Genomic DNA, 23,231 nt, shown 5'->3' on the forward strand with positions numbered 1-23,231 from the left:
TTTCCTTCTCCACATATCAATTTTCTGTCTTTTTCCTCAGACTCTTCACATATGTTTACCGTGCATTCTGCATCCTCGTTTGCATATACCTCCTCTTCAAATACCACTGTTTCAATCATATTCTTTTCACTTTCATTTGTTAGCTTTATTTCTTCTTCTCCTGAGCTCGTCTCTTCTTTTGAGGAATCCCAGGTTTCTTTTGCTTTTGATACTCTCAATTTTTCTTCTTCTGGGCTCAACTCTTCTTTTGAGGAGCCACAGGTTTCATTTTCTTTTATCTTTTTCTGACTTTTTCTCCCTTTTCTTCTTTGTCCTTGCTTCGTTGCCAAATTCATTTCCACTGTTTGTTCTTTACCTGATTCGTCCATATTTTGTTTCTCCTGTTCCTTGTCCTGTTCTTTTTCTTTTTCTTCTGTTAGTTTCATCGTATTATTTTTAAAATCTATCACTACATGTTTTTCTGCCAATTCGTCAACTCCTACTATCATGTCATGTGACATATTTGGCATTATTACACATTGTAGTGCATACATATTCTTACCCAGTCGTACCGTTACTCGTATGCCTTCATTTATAGTTGCCAATGTCCGTTTGTTTGCGCCCACTAAATTTACCCTAGGTATTTTGTAAATTAAATTTGTTAAGTTAACTTCTTCTATTAGTTTTCTGTTGACCAATGTCATTTCCGATCCAGTATCTATCATAATTTTAATTGGTTTCTCGTTGATAAATCCATCCACAAATTTTAAATTAACTCCATTTTTCTTTTCGTTGTTTCCTGCCAATTTAATAAACTCCTTGGGGTGACAAAAGATTCCTGTTTGTTTTTTTGTTTTTAGTAAGCGCCGTCGTGAAAAAACCGCCGGTTGCTCATCATTGTTTATATTTTCGTCATAATTTCTCTCTCCGTCATATTCTTCTGTCTGGGTATTATTTACCTCTCTTCTATTTTCTCTTGGTCTGTCGGATCTGTTTCGGTTTTCTCGATATCCCTGTTCATTTTGTCTACCATTATTTCTGTTCTCATTCCATTGCCTATTTCTTTGTTCATAATTTCCTCTTCCGTTGTCTCTATTTTCGTTTTCCCTGCTGGGATTAAAATCTCGTCTTGGTCTCCAGTAATGATTTCTCTCTCTGTAATCCTGTGTCTCTCGGGGCCTGTAATCTTCTCGCGACCTTCTTGATTTTCTTTCTCTTAAACGTGATTCTCTTATTCGTAAGAATTGGCATAGACTATCTATGTCTTTGTAGTTTTGCAATGTGATATGGTCTTCCAGCGTTTCTTCGAAATGTCTTGCAATCAGTTCGACTAATTGTTCCGATGAGTAATTATATTGCAAATGTTTTGCATTATTGTAAATTTGTAAAGCATACGTCCTTTCTGATACCCCCATCCTATCGTTGTATTTCCCATTTTGCAATTCCTTGTTAATTTCCAATTGTTGGACTTTTCCCCAGAAATAATTCAAAAATTTTTGTTCAAATTGTTGCCAATTGCCGAATTCTTCTTCTTTACTATCGAACCATAGGCTTGCTTCATATTTGAGATGGTTTCTGATAGTTTCTTTTGCTGTTTCGAAATTTCCGATGTGTTATATTTTCTTTTTCAGGCTATTTATGAACGGCACTGGGTGTAATCTTCTTACGTCCCCGCCAAACCTTATCTTCACGTCATCTGTGCTATGTATAACCATTTCTCTTCTTTCTCCGACATTTTGTTGAGTATTGATTTCCGCAATCTTTCTTTCCACTTCTTCTATGTCTGCTTGAATAGCGTTTTGCAAATTGTTTTCCAAACTTTCCATTTTATTTTGAATTTTCATTTCTTGTTCTTTCATGTGGTCCTTCATTCTCATTTCTTGTTCTTGCATGTGATCTTTAATTTTCATTTCATACTTTTCTATGCGTTCCTCCATTTTCTTGTTGTTCTCTTCTATGGCTTGTTTTGTTTCCTGTTGGTTGTCTTGGATTCTATCCATTTTCTGTTGTGTTTCATCCATTTTTTGATCCAATTTTTGTTGTGTTTCATCCATTTTTTGTTGTGTTTCATCCATTTTTTGGTCCAATTTTTGTTGTGTTTCATCCATTTTTTGTTGTGTTTCATCCATTTTCTTTGATGTTTCTTCCTGATTTTTATCCATTGTCCTTTTTGCTTCATCCATTTTTTTTTGACTGGAGTTGCATAAGTTGTAATATCTTTTCTAATTCTGACAATTCTTTTTTTCCTGTTTCCATGATTGTTGTGTCTAAAATATCTTCTTGGTCTGAATTATCCTCTTGATTTGAATGTTCTTTTTGTTTTTTGTTGTCTTTGCTTTGGCTTCTTGTCACAGACATTTGTTTTCAATAAGTACTATCCCCGCCAAATATGAAATTTTACTAGTATGGTACCAAAACGACTTTTTCTCACCCAAATATTATAAATTGTTCATAAATATATCAAATGTAAATATCGTAAAACTAAAGTATTAAATCAGTTATGTAAAATTTGTACCTAAAGAGATCTAAATTTTTATGTTATCAACTGTAAGTATCTCACTTTTTACCACAGGCATATAAATTTCCAACTACCGGCTTTTCTCTTTCTATCCTTAAAATTTGCCACTAGAAATACTTTTCAATGCTTACCACGTTGGACGACATTTTTGTTGCGATCTTATTTATTTATATGTGATGATATTCTTATATGTAATTTAATTTAATTAATGCATTAATGATAATCTAATTAATCAACCAGATCACATACCAATATGTTTTCAATCTCAGGGCGAATTATAAAATTACTTACTTACTTTCGTGACTTCTAAGTATTTCTCAATGGTTCCTAATCGGGATAGAAAAAAAAAAATAAAATAATACACACATATGGATTACAATTATAAATCAAAATTTTGTTTATTTTATATAAATGGCAATTACTGCTTAATATTTGTTAGATCTTATATTTATTTAATACAAAAATTTAAAAATGGGAATCTTATTTCCTTTTGGTTTCCAATTTAAAACTTTTATTAATAATGAAACTATTAGGATTTATTAGCAACAAATTGATTTAAGTTTGATGAAAATCTTCTGATATTAGCGATTATGTTCTTCAATTTTTAATGTGGTATTTAATACAAAAACCCATACATTTATGTCTTGACAAATGAGACTGACCTTTATCTGGTGAACTGCGAATGTCCTCACACAAAACCCGTTTCCTCCTACTCTTGGTTGCGATGAAAAACTCGTCCTGGCCTCCAGTAATGTTCTCCTTTGAAAACTACCTCGTATCGCTCTCGTTCCTGCTTTTCTCGTGATGTCGTGTTCTACCTTTTTCGAACCACTTCAATCAGCCACCGGGATACTCTTTGCTCAAGGAGATTCTTTTCTCTCGACTCGGCCTACCTCTCGTTCCGATGGGTACTCAACACTCACGGAACTATACCGGCGTTTTCACTCTTCGTACACTACCGTCCACCACTGGACTTCACCTCTCCACTGCTCAAAACATTCTGATCTCTCATCCTCATTCAATCCCCTACTTTCTCAATATCCCTTCCAGATTCAAAAATCAACATTCCACCACAAATTTTAATTCGCCGTATTCCTCAATACCAACTTTTAATCTCTCTAAATATGTTTAATGGATTTCAAGAAAAAATAATCATTTCCCAATTTAAACTTACTTTCTACTTTTTACAAAACTTAATGACCTATTATCTATTTCACTGAGTCTTATTTAGCGTAGGCTAATGATCGAATCTTCCGCGAAACACTATAGTGGTCCGCGTCACTCAACTTGTTTATCTTAGGCGCATTGTTACCGAGTTTCGTACACTTCTTCGAATCACTTTCTTAAAAACTAAATATAATAATTTGTTGTATACAGGTTGTTCTAAATTTACATGCCCGTGGCTGAGAAAATTGAAGATCTTTTATATTAATTTGAATTTTGCTTATAATTATAAAATTTTAATTCTCATATCAAATAGAAATATAACAGTATACAGGGTGTCCAGAAACTCTACCGACAAACAAAAACAGGAGATTTCTTAGATAATTTTAAGAAAATTTAACCCAATTCATCTAGTCCGAAAATGCTTCCTAAAGGAGCTAGAGCTATTTGAAGATAATGGCTGGTAATTAGTTTTTATTAAATATCTCCAGAACGCTTCTATTTAGAAAAACGAAAATTGGTAAACATATTTATCTTCCAGAGATAAATTGACTTCGTCCATTGCAAATTTTTAGTACCGGTCATAGGCGTCCGTTTTGGGTAGAGCAACAGTTATATTATCGCATAACTTTTTTGTTTTTAATTTTTAAGCATTGTTGAATATACCGTTTTTTAGAAAAATCGATTTGAAAATTTTTCGTTTTTTGAATATAAAAAAAATTAAAAAAAAACTATTTAGAAAACTGGTACATTTGTTTATACTCAAGAGATGAATCGATTTCATTAATTGCGAATTTCTAGTACCGGTCATAAACGCCCGTTTTGGGTAGATCAGCGGTTACTTTATCGCATAACTATTTTTGTCTTTAATTTTTAAAAATTTTTGACTAGATTATTAAATTATGAGGTATTTCAGTACTTTTGCTTTAAGTTGGTAAAATACACCGTTTTTTTTTGAAAAATTTTTTCAATTTTTTTCAAATTAAGTAAACGAAAAATTTTCAAATCGATTTTTCTAGAAAACAGTGTGTCCTACCGACTTATATCAGGAGTACGTTTTAGTACTAGAATACCTTAAAATTTAATATTCCAGTATCAAAAATGCTTAAAAGTTAAAGACAAAAAAGTTATGCGATAAAATAACCGTTGCCCCACCCAAAACGTACACCTATGTCTGGTAATAGATATTCACAATGGATGGAATCGATTTATCTCTGGAAGATAAATATGTGTACCAATTTTCGTTTTTTTAACTAGAAGCGTTCTGAAGGTATTTAAGAAAAACTCATTAAACGACACCATCTTCAAAGAGCTCTAGCTCCTTTAGGAAGCATTTTCGGACTAGGTGAATTGGGTTAAATTGTCTTAAAGTTATCTGAGGAATCTCCTGTTTTCGTTTGTCGGTAGAGTTTCTGGACACCCTGTATAATACTTTTGTAACAGCATATACGTAGGCCAATTTTCCTTATTTAAACGCAGTAGAAATGAAGCAGTTGTTTCGTCTCACTTTTTCACTATTTGTTGGAGATTATTTTACTCAGTAACTTTGACAGACCATTGGGAAGTATTTTTTGGTCAAAGGTTTTTATCTCCAATTTACTTGGAACATAACCCCTATCAAAAATAATGGTACTTTCACACCTGCACACGGACGCCTGTGATTTTACATTATATGAACACTTTACTCCTTCTCCGGTCGGGCGGTGTTTTGCGAACAAATTTTCGAGACCATTCATTTGGAAGTTAGAATTTTAATTTATGTATTTCCGGCCTTTAAAGGAATTGATTTCCTACTTCGGAATGCAAAATGGCTGATAATGAAATCAAGAGAAATCGTTTACGAAACAGCTCAGAAAGCGCTAATTCAGATTAAGAAAATATATTCTAAACTTAGCACATCTAGAAGATCAACAGTGGAAAGGAAGAGAGAGATGGTGAGAGTGGAAGAGAAAAGGGCGTTATGAAAGGGTTGTCCGCTCGATTGGGTCTTTTATACAACCTCCAGCTAATATTGTAATCTGCAAAAAAAATTTGGTATTGGGGTTTTAAGCACAAACTTATCGAAAATTTTTCAAGAACGAATAAATCAGCTCATATTATATAAACTTCGCAGATGAGCAACAATGTTTTCTTACGGTGAAGTCGTGTACAAATGTTGTAAGATTCGTCATAATACAAATTACAAAGGACGTTTGATCGACTTAAGGCATTTGCCAGAGTAATACTTAAAGATGTAATGCATCTCTTGTATAATAAAGCAATCCCTCTGGACACTATAAAAACAATTGTATTTTTTTTTATTTAACATAAGAGGCTACATCAGCGTCTCATCAAAACGGAAAACGTTCCAAGAATGCAGCTTTCTTCTTCTTGTAGTGCCTATCCGTTTCGGATGTTGGCGACCATCATGGCAATCTGCACTTTGCACACTGCTGCTCTGAAAAGATTTGTAGTGGTTGTGTTGAACCACGTTCGTAGATTTTTCAGCCAGGAAATCCTTCGCCTTCCTGGTCCTCGCTTTCCCTCTACTTTTCCCTGCAAGACCAGTTGCAGCAGTCCATATCTCTCACTGTTCCTCATGATGTGACCGAGGTATTCGATTTTGGCTGTTTTTATTTTGATTAACAGCTCTTTTTCTTTTTTCATTCTCAGCAAAACACCCTCATTAGTAATGTGGTCGGTATAAGATATCTTCAGGATTCGACGATAAAGCCACATCTCAAAAGCCTCAATTTTCTTGCAGGTGGCGTCTGTGAGAGTCCACGACTCAACTCCGTACAACAGTATAGGAAATATATAACATCGTAGTAATCTGACTTTTATGGGTATCGACAAATCATGACATTTGAACAACTTTGCCATTTTTTGAAATGCAGATCTTGCTTTCTCTATCCTACATTTGATTTCTATAGAATGGTCCCAATTTTCATTGACGTTCGTACCAAGGTAGGTGTATGTTTTTACTCTTTCTATTTGTTGACCATTCACACTGATTCGTCCAAATTGCTGTTCATTCTTAGAGATCATCATACATTTGGTTTTCTTAGTGTTTAGTGAAAGTCCGTATCTCTGACTGACTTCTGCGATTCTGCTCATTAACTCCTGTAGGGCTTCAGAACTGTCAGCGAATACCACAGTGTCGTCTGCGTATCTTATGTTATTGATACATTCTCCGTTAATTCTAATTCCGGCTTCAACATCATCCAATGCTTCTTGAAAGATTTCCTCAGAGTAGATGTTAAACAGCAGTGGGGATAGTATACATCCCTGACGGACCCCACGTTTGATTTTGATATCGTCGGATTCTCCTGCCTCTGTCCGGATAGATGATGTTTGATTCCAGTACAGATTGCTGATAATCCTTAAATCACAGGTGTTTATTCCAATATTGGTTAACCCTGCTGTCCCGTTCGAGTCAACTACACAAATGTACTGTTCGGGTCAATATGACCCAACTATGATTTACGCTCCTTAATCGAAATAAAATAAGCTAATGGTGATAAATAAAACATTATTAACAATAAATTATGGTTATTTAAACAAAACTTATGTTGTTAATGTAAATTAAACCTTATTAACAAAAATAAAAGCTATTTGTTTTTTCAAAAAATGCCTGGTAACGAATATCTACAAAAATTTAATTCAGTTTACAACTGGGACAGTAATAAAAGGAATGGATTTTAAACATATGTTTATGATATACACAACATAATAATTGGTCTTGTTATCGTTTTTAGGGCAAGTTTACAGCGTGCTCATTTAGCAGGCGGAGTTAGATTGTCCATACTCTCTCTAGCATTTCCATCTTTTTCTGCTCGTGTCCTTTTTACCAGTTCGTGAGAGCCTTTAGTTATTGGTATATTTTTTCTGGAAATGATGACTGGTTTCATTAGTTTTTCCCAATTCCTTAAGAAAAATTCGCTGTTTTGCCAGTTTATTGGTATTGGTATTATAGGCAGAAATGTCCAGCAGATTATAAAAAATAATCATTGGTCAGCGATTTATCTCTTCTCACATGTATACGTGCCAAAAAGCTAATCTAGAGTGTTCACTGCATCCTTATTGGAATTGTAATCTAAAATAATTTGGGGCTTTTTCATTTGATGAAAGTGATGCATGATGCATAGATTCATGATGTAAATTACTCATAAGAACAACATTTTTATTATTTTTAGGAATATTGTCAACAACAGTGGTATCTTGCGTGAAGCAAAAAAAGATGAGCTATGAACTTCTTTATTCGCGATTTTTGCTGAAAGCTCCGGTTTATTTTACTTATAGTCCCCGGCATTGTATCTACTTTGTTTTAGAAGAAATTGTCCTAAATTTTACGATATAAAAAAGTTATTACACGTAATATTGTGGCCTTACAAATCACTACTCGAGTCACACATCACACGAATTCCTGTATAGATCTGCAATTTTAGAGCATAAGAAGTTTTACTGTTCATAATTACATAAAACCCAAACTTTTGTGCATATTACGCTGGCTTGCTTAGAATATAACATATGAAGGGAGAGCGGTATTATAAAGGCAGCTAGTTGCTTATTAACGGTAACATTTCATCAGGGTTAAAACATTATGTTTCCAAAATTTCACGTATTACTTGCAAACTTTTTGTAAATATATCAAGCGACATTTTTGACTGAAATATACTACGACCCGTTTCTTCATTCCATAAACTTTTAGTTGATTTACCATGGGACTTATAAACTCGAGCTAAAAATAAAAGACCAATGTATGCTTAGAATCCAACGTTATTCATGTCTTTCCAATTGGTTCCAAAGACCGTCCTTGTTGGCCATATTTATAATTTGGTTTGAAACATCGTCCAGCCATACTACAGTTTATTTTACAAGTTCTAGCTTGCAGAAACCTGTTTTTATTTACAGACATATCCGGCTGACAAACACACAGGTACTGACAATATAGAATACTGCCAATATAGAATACTGCTAACTAAACACACACACACACACACACACACACAGGTAATTTTTAACGTTTTAAATATGCGGGTCATATTGACCCGAACGTACCCTAGGTAACAATTAGATTTTTATTAAAAAAATCAAGAAGTTGATTGTTTATCTCATATGCAATTGAAAGACCTCATATTAGGTAATAAAGTCACGAAACACCAAATCGTTACGCGGCGTAATAATTTGTAAAATAAGAAATAAATTATTTTTTGGGTCAAATAGACCCGAACAGGACAGCAGGGTTAATATCTCCATCAGCTTGTCGTGCTTTACTGTATCGAACGCTTTATGGTAATCAATGAAACATGCATAAATATCGCAATTCACGTCTCTACATCGTTGAAATAGCACTTGTATACTAAATAGAGCCTCTCTTGTACCCACTGCATTTCGAAAACCAAACTGTGTTCGGCTGATTTTTTCTTCGCACAGTCTATATATCCTTTGATGTATAATTTTTAGAAATAGCTTTAAAATATGGCTCATTAAGCTGATGGTTCGGAAATCACTGCAGGATACGGACTTTGTTTTCTTTGGTAAAGCAACAAACGTCGACTTCAACCATGCTTTTGGTATTACTCCGCTTAAATATATGTCTAAAAACATAAGATGTAGATCTTTGAAACACACTCAGTGAACCAAAGATCCAAGGTTATTGGTTTAACGACCACTCGTACGAAATCAAATAGATGAAATAGAGAATGTGGAAAAATCCCCTTACGAACAATTCACACATCCACCATTTCGGGCTGGGAAAAATTTTTCGAATAGAATCAAAGATCCAAACACCAGTTCTTAGAAATGTGTTTCGCCCTCTTCAACCTCTCTGGGCTCGTCGGTAAAGACAAGAGGTTGAATATCTTTAGACACATTCTAATCAAAAAACAACATTCGAGACCTAGACATAGAAGGTGCGTAAGTCTACGGCAAATCCGACAATGACAGTCTCAAGTTTTAATTCCCTAATTACTTAAAGTAAGTAAAATATATGTTTAAAAACATAAGATGTAGATCTTTGAAACACACTCAGTGAACCAAAGATCCAAGGTTATTGGTTTAACGACCACTCGTACGAAATCAAATAGATGAAATAGAGAATGTGGAAAAATCCCCTTACGAACAATTCACACATCCACCATTTCGGGCTGGGAAAAATTTTTCGAATAGAATCAAAGATCCAAACACCAGTTCTTAGAAATGTGTTTCGCCCTCTTCAACCTCTCTGGGCTCGTCGGTAAAGACAAGAGGTTGAATATCTTTAGACACATTCTAATCAAAAAACAACATTCGAGACCTAGACATAGAAGGTGCGTAAGTCTACGGCAAATCCGACAATGACAGTCTCAAGTTTTAATTCCCTAATTACTTAAAGTAAGTAAAATATATGTTTAAAAACATAAGATGTAGATCTTTGAAACACACTCAGTGAACCAAAGATCCAAGGTTATTGGTTTAACGACCACTCGTACGAAATCAAATAGATGAAATAGAGAATGTGGAAAAATCCCCTTACGAACAATTCACACATCCACCATTTCTACATCTTATGTTTTTAAACATATATTTTACTTACTTTAAGTAATTAGGGAATTAAAACTTGAGACTGTCATTGTCGGATTTGCCGTAGACTTACGCACCTTCTATGTCTAGGTCTCGAATGTTGTTTTTTGATTAGAATGTGTCTAAAGATATTCAACCTCTTGTCTTTACCGACGAGCCCAGAGAGGTTGAAGAGGGCGAAACACATTTCTAAGAACTGGTGTTTGGATCTTTGATTCTATTCGAAAAATTTTTCCCAGCCCGAAATGGTGGATGTGTGAATTGTTCGTAAGGGGATTTTTCCACATTCTCTATTTCATCTATTTGATTTCGTACGAGTGGTCGTTAAACCAATAACCTTGGATCTTTGGTTCACTGAGTGTGTTTCAAAGATCTACATCTTATGTTTTTAAACATATATTTTACTTACTTTAAGTAATTAGGGAATTAAAACTTGAGACTGTCATTGTCGGATTTGCCGTAGACTTACGCACCTTCTATGTCTAGGTCTCGAATGTTGTTTTTTGATTAGAATGTGTCTAAAGATATTCAACCTCTTGTCTTTACCGACGAGCCCAGAGAGGTTGAAGAGGGCGAAACACATTTCTAAGAACTGGTGTTTGGATCTTTGATTCTATTCGAAAAATTTTTCCCAGCCCGAAATGGTGGATGTGTGAATTGTTCGTAAGGGGATTTTTCCACATTCTCTATTTCATCTATTTGATTTAAATATATGTCGTTAAATATTTTGGTTAGGCGTTGAGTACCGTCGGTGTCAAATAGTTTTATGAGTTCAGCATATGCATTGTCAGGTCCAGGAGCTTTGCCGTCTTTTAGTTGTGATATTGCTCTTTCCACTTCACCTGATGTGATTGGTAAGTGGTCATCACATATGTAGGATGGAGGTTGTTCGGATCTAGTATCATCAAAAAGTTCCTGTATGTATTTTGTCCATATGCAGATTTCTTGATTTCTGTCTGTGATGATATTCCCCTGTTGGTCTCGCAATTTGCTAGCTGTGTTGGATTTCTGAAGACCAGCTGCTTGTTTCACCTTTTTATGCATGTTAAACGTATCATGTTTTTGCTCTAACGACTCTATCTCTTCACACTGTGATTTTAACCAATTTTCTTTGGCCTTTCTTATTTCAGTTCTTATTTGTCTCTGAATCGTGTTGTACATTATTTTGTTGTTTTTTGATTTTCTTCTTTCTTCCATAAGTTGTAGTATATTGTCGTTCATCCAACTTTTTCTCATCTCTTTCTTTTCTATTAGATATTCTTCTCTGATGTTGTTAAAGGTTTCACATATATTTTGGAGTGATTCTTCGGCATTATATGTTTGCTCCACATTAATTAGCTGCTCTGAAAGAATCTGTGCGACTGTCTCTTTTGTTTTCTTATCTTTTAGTATTCTCATATCGCACTTTTTGTTGCTGTTCTTTTTTGCAACCTTCTTGAATCTAAACCTAAATTTACCAACAACAGGAACATGATCTGATGATACGTCAGCACCGGGGTAACCCTTAACCGATAGGCATCCATTACGGAATCTCTTGTTCACCATTATGTAGTCAATTTGATTCCGTATTACGTTTCCTGGTTGATCTTGCGGGGAGACCCAGGTGTACAAGCGTCTTGGTGGTAGTTTGAAGAATGTGTTTAGTATTGTAAATTCTTCTTCTTCTACAAACAGTTTTAATCTGTCTCCCCTTTCATTTCTCTGTCCTAGACCAAAATCACCTATGAATTCACCGCTTCTCCCTTTACCAATTTTCGCATTGAAGTCACCCATAATGATAGTTATATCTTCTTTTTTAAGTCGTTTAAGTGACTTTATCAACAACTCATAGAATTGCTCTAGATCTTCTTCTGGTTTAAAATTAAAATGCAGCTTTAGTTTTAAATATTTTGTCGACTTATTTGGTATACACATACGTAATATACAGTGTGTCAATTTTAAAACTTACAATGGCTATATCTCACGAACAAAAGCTGAAAACGAAATATGCTTGAAACCGTTTCTAGGATAGTAAGGGGGAACTAAAATGACATGAAATAGAACTCACCCCCATCAACCCCCTAGGCCCCACCCACCACAACCAAAAAAGTTTAAATTGCAAACCCCTACTTGTGATACATCATTGAAAAGGCTATAAAAATGCTATCCAATGGTATAAATAATAATTATACAGGGTGAAGCAATAATTGTGAAACTTTGGCTTAAATGAAAAATTTAATGAGGTTTTGTTGAACTACAAATTTGATAAAAATGTCAATTAAGTAAATGTTCAAAGTGGGTTCCGTTGTTTTGTAAACAATAATACAGTATATTTTCAAATTCTGCACGAAATTTGACAAATGTTTTTCTAGTAATAGGGCGACATGCTTGAGTAATTATTTCTCGCAATTTCCCAAGTGACGCAAGTTAAGTTTTATAACCAACTGATTTAAGGCAAAAATGGCAAATTAAGTTTTAATTAACAAAAAAAAGTACGAGCGGACACTTACCATTTAAAATAATAATCCGGGAGATAGCATTACAAATACAAAAGTCATAGTAAGCCAGCTGATATTAACACCCTGTATAATTATTATTTATACCATTGGATAGTACTTTTCATAGTATGATAGTATATTACTTTTTCCTATGGGGTTACCCTAAATCAGTTGTTTATAAAACTCAACTTGCTCCACTTGGGGAATTGCGAGAAAGAATTAGGTACTCAAGCATGTCGCCCTATTACTAGAACATTTGCTAAATTTCGTGCAGAATTTGAAAATAGGCTGTATTATTGTTTACCAAACAACGGAATTCACATTAAATATTTACTTAATTGACATTTGTAATAAATTTGTAATTCAACAAAACCTTATTAAATTTTTCATTTAAGCCAAAGTTTCACAATTATTGCTTCACCCCTGTATAATTATTATTTATACCATAGAATAGCATTTTTTATAGCCTTTTCAATGATGTATCACAAGTAGGGGTTTGCAATTTAAACTTTTTTGGTTGTGATGGGTGGGGCCTAGGGGGTTGATGGGGGTGAGTTCGCTTTCATGTCATTTTAGTTCCCCCTTACTATCCTAAAAACAGTTTCAAGCATTTTTCGATATCACCTTTTGTTAGTGAGATATAGCCATTGTAAATTTTGAAATTGACACACTGTAGTAAAGAATAGCTGGACCGAGCCCAATTTGAGAAATATGTGGAAACGAGTCTGTAGTGCCATTAAGAAGAACAAAAAAATACACTTTCTTCAAATAAACTTTTTAATTCATGCCTAGATTTTGTGTCACATTGGAACTACTAAAAAAAGAAATCAAACTTAACTGACTGAATTGTCAAAGTAGAGAAATAGTCACTGTAATCACTTTGTATATTTGAAATGGTGCCAAAAATACGACCATTTCACACTTTATTTTTTTAATTAAATCTAAGTTTAAAAATACCTATTCGTAAGGCTACAGCTTTAAATATCTGTAAATATTTGGAGGAGCAAGTGTTCCTCATATTTTAAAACCCTTAACATATCTCGCTTTCGATGCGTAATTACTTCATGTGTCTATTCGGGATATTACGCGTTGTTTTCTCATGAGAAATATTATAGCATGTATTCAAAAGTGAGCTTGCCTATTCTTGATATAGTGCTTATGCATGTTTGCAAGTAATGTTTATGTTAACATTCAAATCTTATCTTGGAGTAGCTGTCTCGATGTGTTTATATGAAATCCGCCGACAAAGAACCTAATTATCAAATAAGCGACTGGAATTCTGAGATTTGTTGATACGAAGCTCTAATTCATATCAAGAGGCCACTTCTTGCAGAATTGCCGAGACGCGGTTTTTCGTGTGAAAGTTAGAAGTCAGGAAATCATACGAGTTTTCGTCTATCCTTTTTTAATGGTCAAATATTAACATGGCCGTGTAGTAGGGTAAAAAGTAAAAAAAGTTATAAAAAAATGACTACGTTTTCACTCTAATGGCATATAAAACAACATAATGTTATTCTACATCCCACCAGAATGAAAACAATGGGAACTTTCTCTGGTTACACCTCCGAGGCTTCTACAATTTGCAAGCAATACGGATGCTGAGACTAAGGAAGATGAGGGAATTCTACAATTTACAATTCACGTCCCATCTCCTCATCGCGGTAAAGTTCCAACGAGAATGGTTCCCTTCATACTCAAACGCCTTAGTCTCAGCATCCGTATGGCTTTCAAATTGTAGAAGCCTCGGAGGTGTAACCAGAGAAGGTTCTCATTGTTTTCATGCTGGTGGGATGTAGAATAGCATTATGTTGTTTTATATGCCATTAGAGAGAAAACGTAGTCCTTTTGCTAGCAGTTGCCGCAAGGGCATGTATTCCATTTCGTTCGTTGCAATCCGGGACTGCACGCTGGATTTTGTTTTGGTTGGATCAGAGAGAGCAGCATATGTGCCTCCTGATGAGAGACTAATAAGTTTCGAAACCGGTAGATGTGCTTGCTGCACTCTCTGATTGGACTAGAATATTGTTCGGCTGTATTTTGGTTTTGCAACGAAATTGAAAATGGTTATTCATTTTTTTTGATAAAGAAATATATTTTTGCATATTTTTCCTTTTTTCAGATACTTTCCCAAAATAGCGGCAAATTCTTGTGTATAAATCTCTTTACTGAAACAAAATATTTGCCATATCTGCTAAAGGTGCTTCAATAACAGCCGTTTCCAAGCTGATAATAAAATAAAAACAACAGAAAGAGACTGAGCGATAACAAAGTAAAGCTAGTATCATTCAAGATAATGTTTTCGTTGTTTTTATATTTAAATTAAACAAAAACATTTCAGCGGTTTTAACATAACAAAGAACGGATATTTACAGTGACCCGTCCAAATAAAACTAGCTGATTGAAAAAGCATGTTGATCGGGTATAGGAAAAAGAGAGGTGGAATTAAAAAAGAATTTGAATGGTTTATTTTTTATTAAGGATCTGGTTTATGCCCTGATCTGGTGGATTTGTATTTTGTATTGTATTCTCGTTTATCAATATATTTTTTACTGTCAGTGGCTTAGTTGAGGATTGGAAAAAAACAGGCAGAACGATGTTTTCAATACAAAAAATTCGGGATCATGTGCAAAAAGAAATAGATTTTAAACAACCATGGTGGTTGTAGGCAAAATTTTTTTGTGCGGTGATGAAAATAATTATTTAGAATTTTACATAATCTATTAAGGCTGATTTATGTTACACCGGGACCTGGACGACATGCGGCACGGCGCGCAGAACAATAGAAATCGCACGTCCTCGGCACTTTCCGGTCTCGCCTCGTTCCGTCGTAAGATAAATCAGCAAATGCTTTTCATATCGGACGATCCTTCAACGTGTCCCGTCCCGTCCACCTCCTCGTTGTAACATAAATCCGGCTTTAAAGAGACTAGATTAGGAATATCATTTAAACTGTTATTTAATAGTCTAATAAGTCAGGAAATACAATTCGAAATTATTTATCCTCTGAGAATTTTAAGTTGAAAAATTAAGCATAACAGAGTGGCGAAATACTCGACAAGGGAAATCTAAATTGCATTTCACGTCCTGTCATTCACCGTGGTAATAATTTTAGCGAACTATTTCCTTTAATAACCACCAAAGGTGAATAAAGTATAAACTAAAAGAAAAGATGGTTAAGATTTGATTAGAGTACAGAGCCTCTACTATGTCTACGTATCATCTACGTATTTCGGAATAACCGTTTCCTCATCGGAGCACCTGGGTAGAGGCACTGAACTGAAATCAAATCCCTTCATTCTTTCCGGGTAAATATCAAAATAATTACCAAAGATGCGACTAGCACCATCTATGAATCAAAAGTCTAATAAGTCAGGAAATAAAATTTGAAATTATTTATCCTCTGAGCTTTTTAAGTTGGAAAAATAAAGCATAACAGAGTGGCGAAATACTCGACAACGGAAATCTAAATTGCATTTCACGTCCTGTCATTTACCGTGATAATAATTTTAGCGAACTGTTTTCTTTAATATCCACCAAAGGTGAATAAAGTATAAACTAAAAGAAAAGAAAAGATGCACCGAGAGAACAATTTCTTTTCTCCTAAAACACCGATTTCTTTGAGCAATATTTCTTAAAAGTTAACATATCCTATTAACTTAAACATACCGGTTCACATATAAAGAAACGAGTTTTTTTAAACACAACTCAATAATTTCTTACAGATAATTTCTTCAATACTAAGAAATGCATTAATGGTTACATTTAATTTTCTTATCCTAAAGTTTTTATTTCTTAAATTGAAAACTACAAATATTTTGCAGTATAAGAAATATAATGTTAAGTTAATCCATATTTATATTTGTGAACAAGAAATTTTCTTGCAATCAAATAAATATTTTAAACCACAAGAAATAATTCTTCAAAAATACCCTCTGTAGTAACTGTGGTTATAAAATAAGAACTTTGTCATTAATGCCGAAATGTTACTTGCAAAGAGATTTTCTTCCACAAAAGAATTGCGCAGATTAACTATTTATGATTTAGTCGTCAGTGTTTGTCAAGATGGCGTGATATGTTCATGTTCATATAGATGGATTTTTGATTTATTGGTGTTCCTTAAAAATTAACGGATATTTTGAAGGTACGTACATATATAGGTATTAAAGTAAACTGAGTAATTTAAGATGTAATAATAATATTGTAGCGTGATTAGTGTAATTACTTCTAATTACAATAAAACTAGCGGTTCGTAATTTATATACGACTTTATTTATATAAGTTACAGACGAATTTATCTTATACACTAAACTTATTTACAAAATATGCCCGTATTTATACCCAGTTGTTATTCTGGAACAATCGACTCCCATCTCGAGCTATCGGCTTGTTCCGCCTACGTGACGTACCTTCCAGAATTCTCCGGCGAGGCCTAGCACATCCGATTACGTCATTCTCGAGGTGTTTACTGTTATACGGGGATCGGCCAAGATTTCTCTTCCGCTACACTGCTCCCCTCTTAAGATCTGAGCGTCTCGATCAGCAACTCTAAATGAAGGCCCAGGATGGCGGAATCTACACGACTCTCCAGCTCTGCATACACCCTTCAAGAAGAAATAACAGTTTACTGTCTTTGAAGGGTACGACATCTTCGGGTTCATGCAACACACAGTGATTTGTACACCAGTTCCTCTGAAGACCACTTCAAGCATGCTTCTCACAATCTTCCAATCCAGATTTTCTACTGCATGGCCTATTTTTGGTAAAGCCAAATTTTTGATGTCATAATTACACACGATTTTCTTCAAATTAGTTAGAGCACGCCATATGTTCTCGTAGCTTGGCGTGTCCGTATAAGACTTTCTGGTCACCATATACAGCAAAGATCGAGGACCATCTTCCAATCGCAGTACTCTTCCAATTTTAGGCTGCTGATTTCTTAACTCGTCCAGGCGGCCGAACTTTCTATTGAATACGGACGATATTCCTTTAGTCATCTCGAGGTCTTGGGCAACACAGTGGGCCAGAGAGACGTTTTCTGGAACACCAAACAGATCTTGCTGAACTTCTGTGGTCACGCCGAATCTAGCACTCTTTCTCGCTGCGTAATTTGACATAAATTGATTAAAACTTGGCTGTGCGACATCTTTCATCTCCTGTTGGAGGACTCGTGCTTCTTCTGTTTCATTTGAGCCAGCATATGGTGCAAGACGATTTATGTGAATAACTTTTGGTTTACCGTTTGGCAACTTCTTAATTCTATATATTACGTCATTTATTTTCTTCTTAACTTCATATGGACCTTCCCATTGTCTTTGCAGTTTAGGACATAAGCCTCGACGACGTTGCGGATTATAAAGCCAGACAAGATCACCTACTTCGAAGCTTTCATTCTTGCATCGAGAATCATATTGATCTTTCATTCTGTCACTGGCTATCTGAATGTGTTGTCGGGCAAGTTCATGAATGTTGTTCATTCGTAATTTCAGGCGGTCAACGTAGTCTTCGCCTGCAACATGTTCCTCGGAAGGTCCGCAGCCAAACTCTAGGTCGCAGGGCAACCGAACTTCACGACCCAACATCAGGCAGGTTGGTGTTTGACCTGTAGTTTCATTTACGGCCGAGCGGTAGGCCATCAGGAATAAATGAATGTGTTGGTCCCAATCTCGCTGATGTTCAGATACAACTTTGGACAAGTGTTTACCCATCGTTCGGTTCATCCTCTCGACCATCCCATCTGATTGAGGATGCAGGGGTGTTGTTCTGGTCTTATTGGCACCAATCAATTTACAAACGTTTTGGAAAAGAGCTGACTCAAAGTTTCGCCCTTGGTCGGAGTGGATCTCCAAGGGAACACCAAATCGGCTAAAGAATTCTTTAACAAGTACCTCTGCAACGGTAGCAGCTTCTTGATTTGGTAATGCATAGGCCTCAGTCCATTTTGTAAAATAATCCATGGCTACCAGGATGTATTTATTTCCAGCATCGGTTTCTGGAAATGGACCTGCAATGTCGATAGCTACTCTTTCCATAGGACTTCCAACATTGTACTGTCTCATGGGTGCTCTCTTTTTACCAACCGGACCATTACCGGATGCACACAGTTCACATTTTCGACACCATCTTCTTACATCATCTTTACAGTTCACCCAATAGAACCGTTCTCGAACCTTTTGCAGAGTCTTCGTAATACCAAAGTGTCCACCTGATGTACCGTCATGCAACTGACGCAATACTTCTGACACTTTACTTTTAGGTACAATTAACTGAAGCTTAGATTCTGTACCATCATCGTTCTCAAAGGTTCTGTATAGAAGATCATCTTTTAGTACCAGGCAATTCCATTGGCTCCAGTAGGCCTTGACTTCTGGACTACATGCACTAATGTTCTGCCAACTAGGTCTCTCACCTTGCCGCATCCAATCCAATACTCTTTTTATACATGGATCATCTTCTTGGGCGTCTTGTAACTGTTGGGGCTGCCATTGCTCATTAATTACGGTGGTTCGTCTCACGGGGCAAAATCGTTCCTCTAATTTGGCACAGTGATTACAATTCGCACTGCATGGTCGTCTCGAAAGGGCATCAGCATTTGAGTGAACTCTTCCGGCCCTGTGTTCTATCTCGTAATCATATTCTTGTAATCGTTCTAACCATCTTGCCATCTGGCCCTCTGGATTACGGAATTGTATGAGCCATTTTAGAGCAGCGTGATCGGTGCGAAGAAGGAACTTTCTGCCATACAAGTATTTATGGAAATGTTCGCAAGCCTTCACTACACCCAGCAGTTCTCTTCTGGTAACGCAATAGTTTCTTTCCGGTTTCGACAGGACTTTGCTGAAATAAGCGATGACTTTTTCCTGTCCGTCCTGGATTTGGGAGAGAACAGCTCCTATAGCACTGTTGCTAGCATCGGTATCCAAAACAAATTTTCCTGCCTGTCCCGGGTAGCTTAATATCGGTGCACTGATCAGAGCCATTTGTAGTTGTTCGAAAGCTTTTTGGCACTCTTCACTCCATGTATATTCTTTGCCCTCCTCCGTCAACTTTGTTAGGGGCTTGGAGGTATTGGCAAATCCTTTGACAAATCGTCGGTAATATGTACATAGGCCAAGGAAACTTCTAATTTCATGTTTATCTTTTGGTACTGGCCAATCTTTAATTGCATCAATCTTTTCAGGATCAGCTGTTACACCATTACTCGATACAATATGTCCTAAGTACTTAACTTCTCGTCGAAACATGTGACATTTCTTCGGACTTAACTTCAAGTTCGCTGCCCTCAATCGTTGAAAGACGTCTATTAGATTCTTGGCATGTTCATCAAAGGACCTTCCAACCACAATTACATCATCCAAGTAAACCAGGCATGTTTTCCATGTTAGACCTCTTAAAACGGCCTCCATTAATCTTTCAAATGTGGCAGGGGCATTACATAAACCAAACGGCATAGCCGTGAACTGCCAAAGCCCTGATCCTATCGAAAATGCGGTTTTCTCCCGATCGGCTGGCTCCATGTCTACTTGCCAATATCCACTTTTTAAATCGAGTGTGGAAAACCAACGAGAACCGGAGAGAGTATCCAATGTATCGTCTATTCTGGGCAAAGGATAACTATCTTTTTTTGTTACCGCATTGAGCTGGCGGTAGTCGATACAAAAACGCGTTGAACCATCTTTCTTCTTTACCAGAACTACTGGTGATGTCCATGGACTGTTCGATGGTTCAATTACTCCTTGTTTGTCCATATCCTTGATAATCTCTTCGGCCTCATCTCTTTTCGCAAATGGAAGTCGTCTAGGCCGTTGTCTGATTGGCTGAGCGTCTCCGGTATTTATTTTATGCGTTACTATGCTTGTTTTGCCCTTATCCTTCTTATCAATAGCAAAAACATCTTGATACTCTATCAGCATAGACCTTACTTTTTCCGTTCGTTCATAGTCAAGGTCTTGGCATCTTTCAATGATCATCTCGACAAGGTCTTTTGGATACTTTGACTTTGATGATTTCTCATTGGTATTCATAGAGCAAATTGAAGCCACGGGAACACACTGTCCGATCAAAGCTCCTCTACTTAACTTAATAGCAGTTTCCCTTAAATTCATAACTCTTACAGGGATGACATCTCGAACTTTTACCAAAGTTTTCGCCGTTAGGAACTCGACATTTTCTACATCTTCGACCATCCTTAAACTTCCCTCTCGGCAGTGTCCATCAAGCATGGTCATCAGAATTTTCTCACTATTACCGGGTATGGTTACGTCGCATGTAGTTAGTAAGCGGATGACATCTTCTTTGTCGTCGTGAAAGGGCAACTCTTCACCGTTGATCCTGAGAACTCCATTTTGAACATCCAATATTGCCCCCACTTTTCGTAGTACGTCCATCCCCAATATGAACTCGTCGGAGATCTCGGCAATTAATACTTGATGTTCAACTGTGGTCTGGCCAATGGATACTGACATATTAGCCTCGCCATATGTATTAATTAGCTCACCAGTTGCTGTTCTAAGCTTTACTGTTGCAGGTGATAATTTATTATGGTCTCGTACTACATCTGGACGTGCGATAGTTCTCGTTGCACCTGTATCCACCAAAAATGATCTACATCTATTATTGATACGACCTTCGATGTATAAGTTGTGGATTCCACCGGAGGACGTAAGGTTGACAGTTACTATGGGGGCTCTAGTTCTCGAGGTCGGCAGTTGCCCCTTGGTGTCGACCCGCTCTAGTTTTCCGACGGCTGTACGATCTTCTTACAATTACGTCGAATGTGGCCTACGTCTCCGCAATTCCAACATCTAGGCTCGCGTCTCTTTGGCATCTGATTACTCAATACTCTCCGTATCATTTCCTCCAGACGTTCATCGTTGTGTTCGTCACTTTCTTCAATGGTTCTTACTCTATGGCTTCGTGAAGTTTGACTAGCCGTTTCGTGTTCCAATGCAATAGCAAGTGCTTCATCTAAAACTTTCGGTCTTGCTAGTCGTAAAGCTTTCTGTAGTTCACTATCTTTCAGCCCATTGACAAAGGTATCTACCGCAATTTCTTCTAAAACGCTGTCTGGCACCTCCGGATAAGCCAACCGCACCACACGAGCCACATCTGCTTCAAATTCTTGCAGATTCTCACTTGCTCGTTGACTTCTATTTCTCAGTTGTGCTTTGTATACTTGTTGTAGATGGGCATCTCCATAGCGTTTTTCTAGACGAGTGAACAAGGTCTGGTAACATTTTTCTTGACCCTTAGGAATTGATCTTAATATATCTGCAGCATCACCTCGCAAAGCAGCAGTCAAGGAAACAGCCTTTTCTTGTTCGGTCCAATGGTTGGCGGTCGCAATAGCTTCGAATTGTCTAAGGTATATGGACCAAGAGGACTTCCCATCGAATGGTGGTAATTTAAATCTCATATGATGCGATGTTTCGTCTCTCGGTGTTTCATCCTTCACTACAAGATCTAAAGCTACTGCATTAACTGATGGTTGTACTTTTGTATCAGTTATCATGCTCTCTAGTTGTTTGATCTTCTCTTCTAGCATTTCTTTATTGTCGTCTACACTTTTCTGTATCTTATCGAATGTTCTGGAAACTTCTTCAAATTTCTCGTCGGTCTGTCTACAAACGTCTTTTATTACTTGAGAAACACTTTCAAATTTCTCATCGCTTTTTCTAGAAGTTTCATCGATCTTTTGAGAAATGGTTTCGAATTTCTCATTGTTTTTTTTACTAACTTCTTCAAGTTTTTCGTCGCTTTTTCTAGAAGTTTCATCGATCTTTTGAGAAACACTTTCAAATTTCTCGTTGTTCTGTCTAGAAGTTTCATCGATCTTTTGAGAAACACTTTCAAATTTCTCGTTGCTTATCTTAGAAGTATCATCAATCGTTTCAGAAACAGTTTTTAATTTCGATAAGATTGCTTGTTCTGCTGACTGGAAGTGGAACGTCTCTGGATCATCTCCGTTCTTCGTTAGGACTTCCTCGAGTCGTGCTTGTAGGACTATCTTGAGCCCACTGCTGTCCAGATCCCGTTCCTCTAGCTGTTCGCGGAGCTGTTTTACTGTAAGTTCTCGTAGCAACATCTTTGGTCGGCACACACGTACTTTCCAAAATGTCTTTTAAAAGTCTTTCCGAATACCGAACAATCAACGCACTTTAACTATTCCCGACGAATAAAGTCCAAAAGTCTTTTAAAGTCTTTCCGAATACCGAACAATTAACGCACTCCGGTTATTCCCGACGAATAAAGTTCAAAAGTCTTTTAAAGTCTCTCTGTAATTCACTTATTTATATCGCACTAAGTTTACCGAACACCGACACCAACTGTAGCGTGATTAGTGTAATTACTTCTAATTACAATAAAACTAGCGGTTCGTAATTTATATACGACTTTATTTATATAAGTTACAGACGAATTTATCTTATACACTAAACTTATTTACAAAATATGCCCGTATTTATACCCAGTTGTTATTCTGGAACAATCGACTCCCATCTCGAGCTATCGGCTTGTTCCGCCTACGTGACGTACCTTCCAGAATTCTCCGGCGA

This window comes from Diabrotica virgifera, chromosome 2 (genome assembly GCF_917563875.1).
Source record: "Diabrotica virgifera virgifera chromosome 2, PGI_DIABVI_V3a".
NCBI classification, from domain to species: Eukaryota; Metazoa; Arthropoda; class Insecta; order Coleoptera; family Chrysomelidae; genus Diabrotica; species Diabrotica virgifera.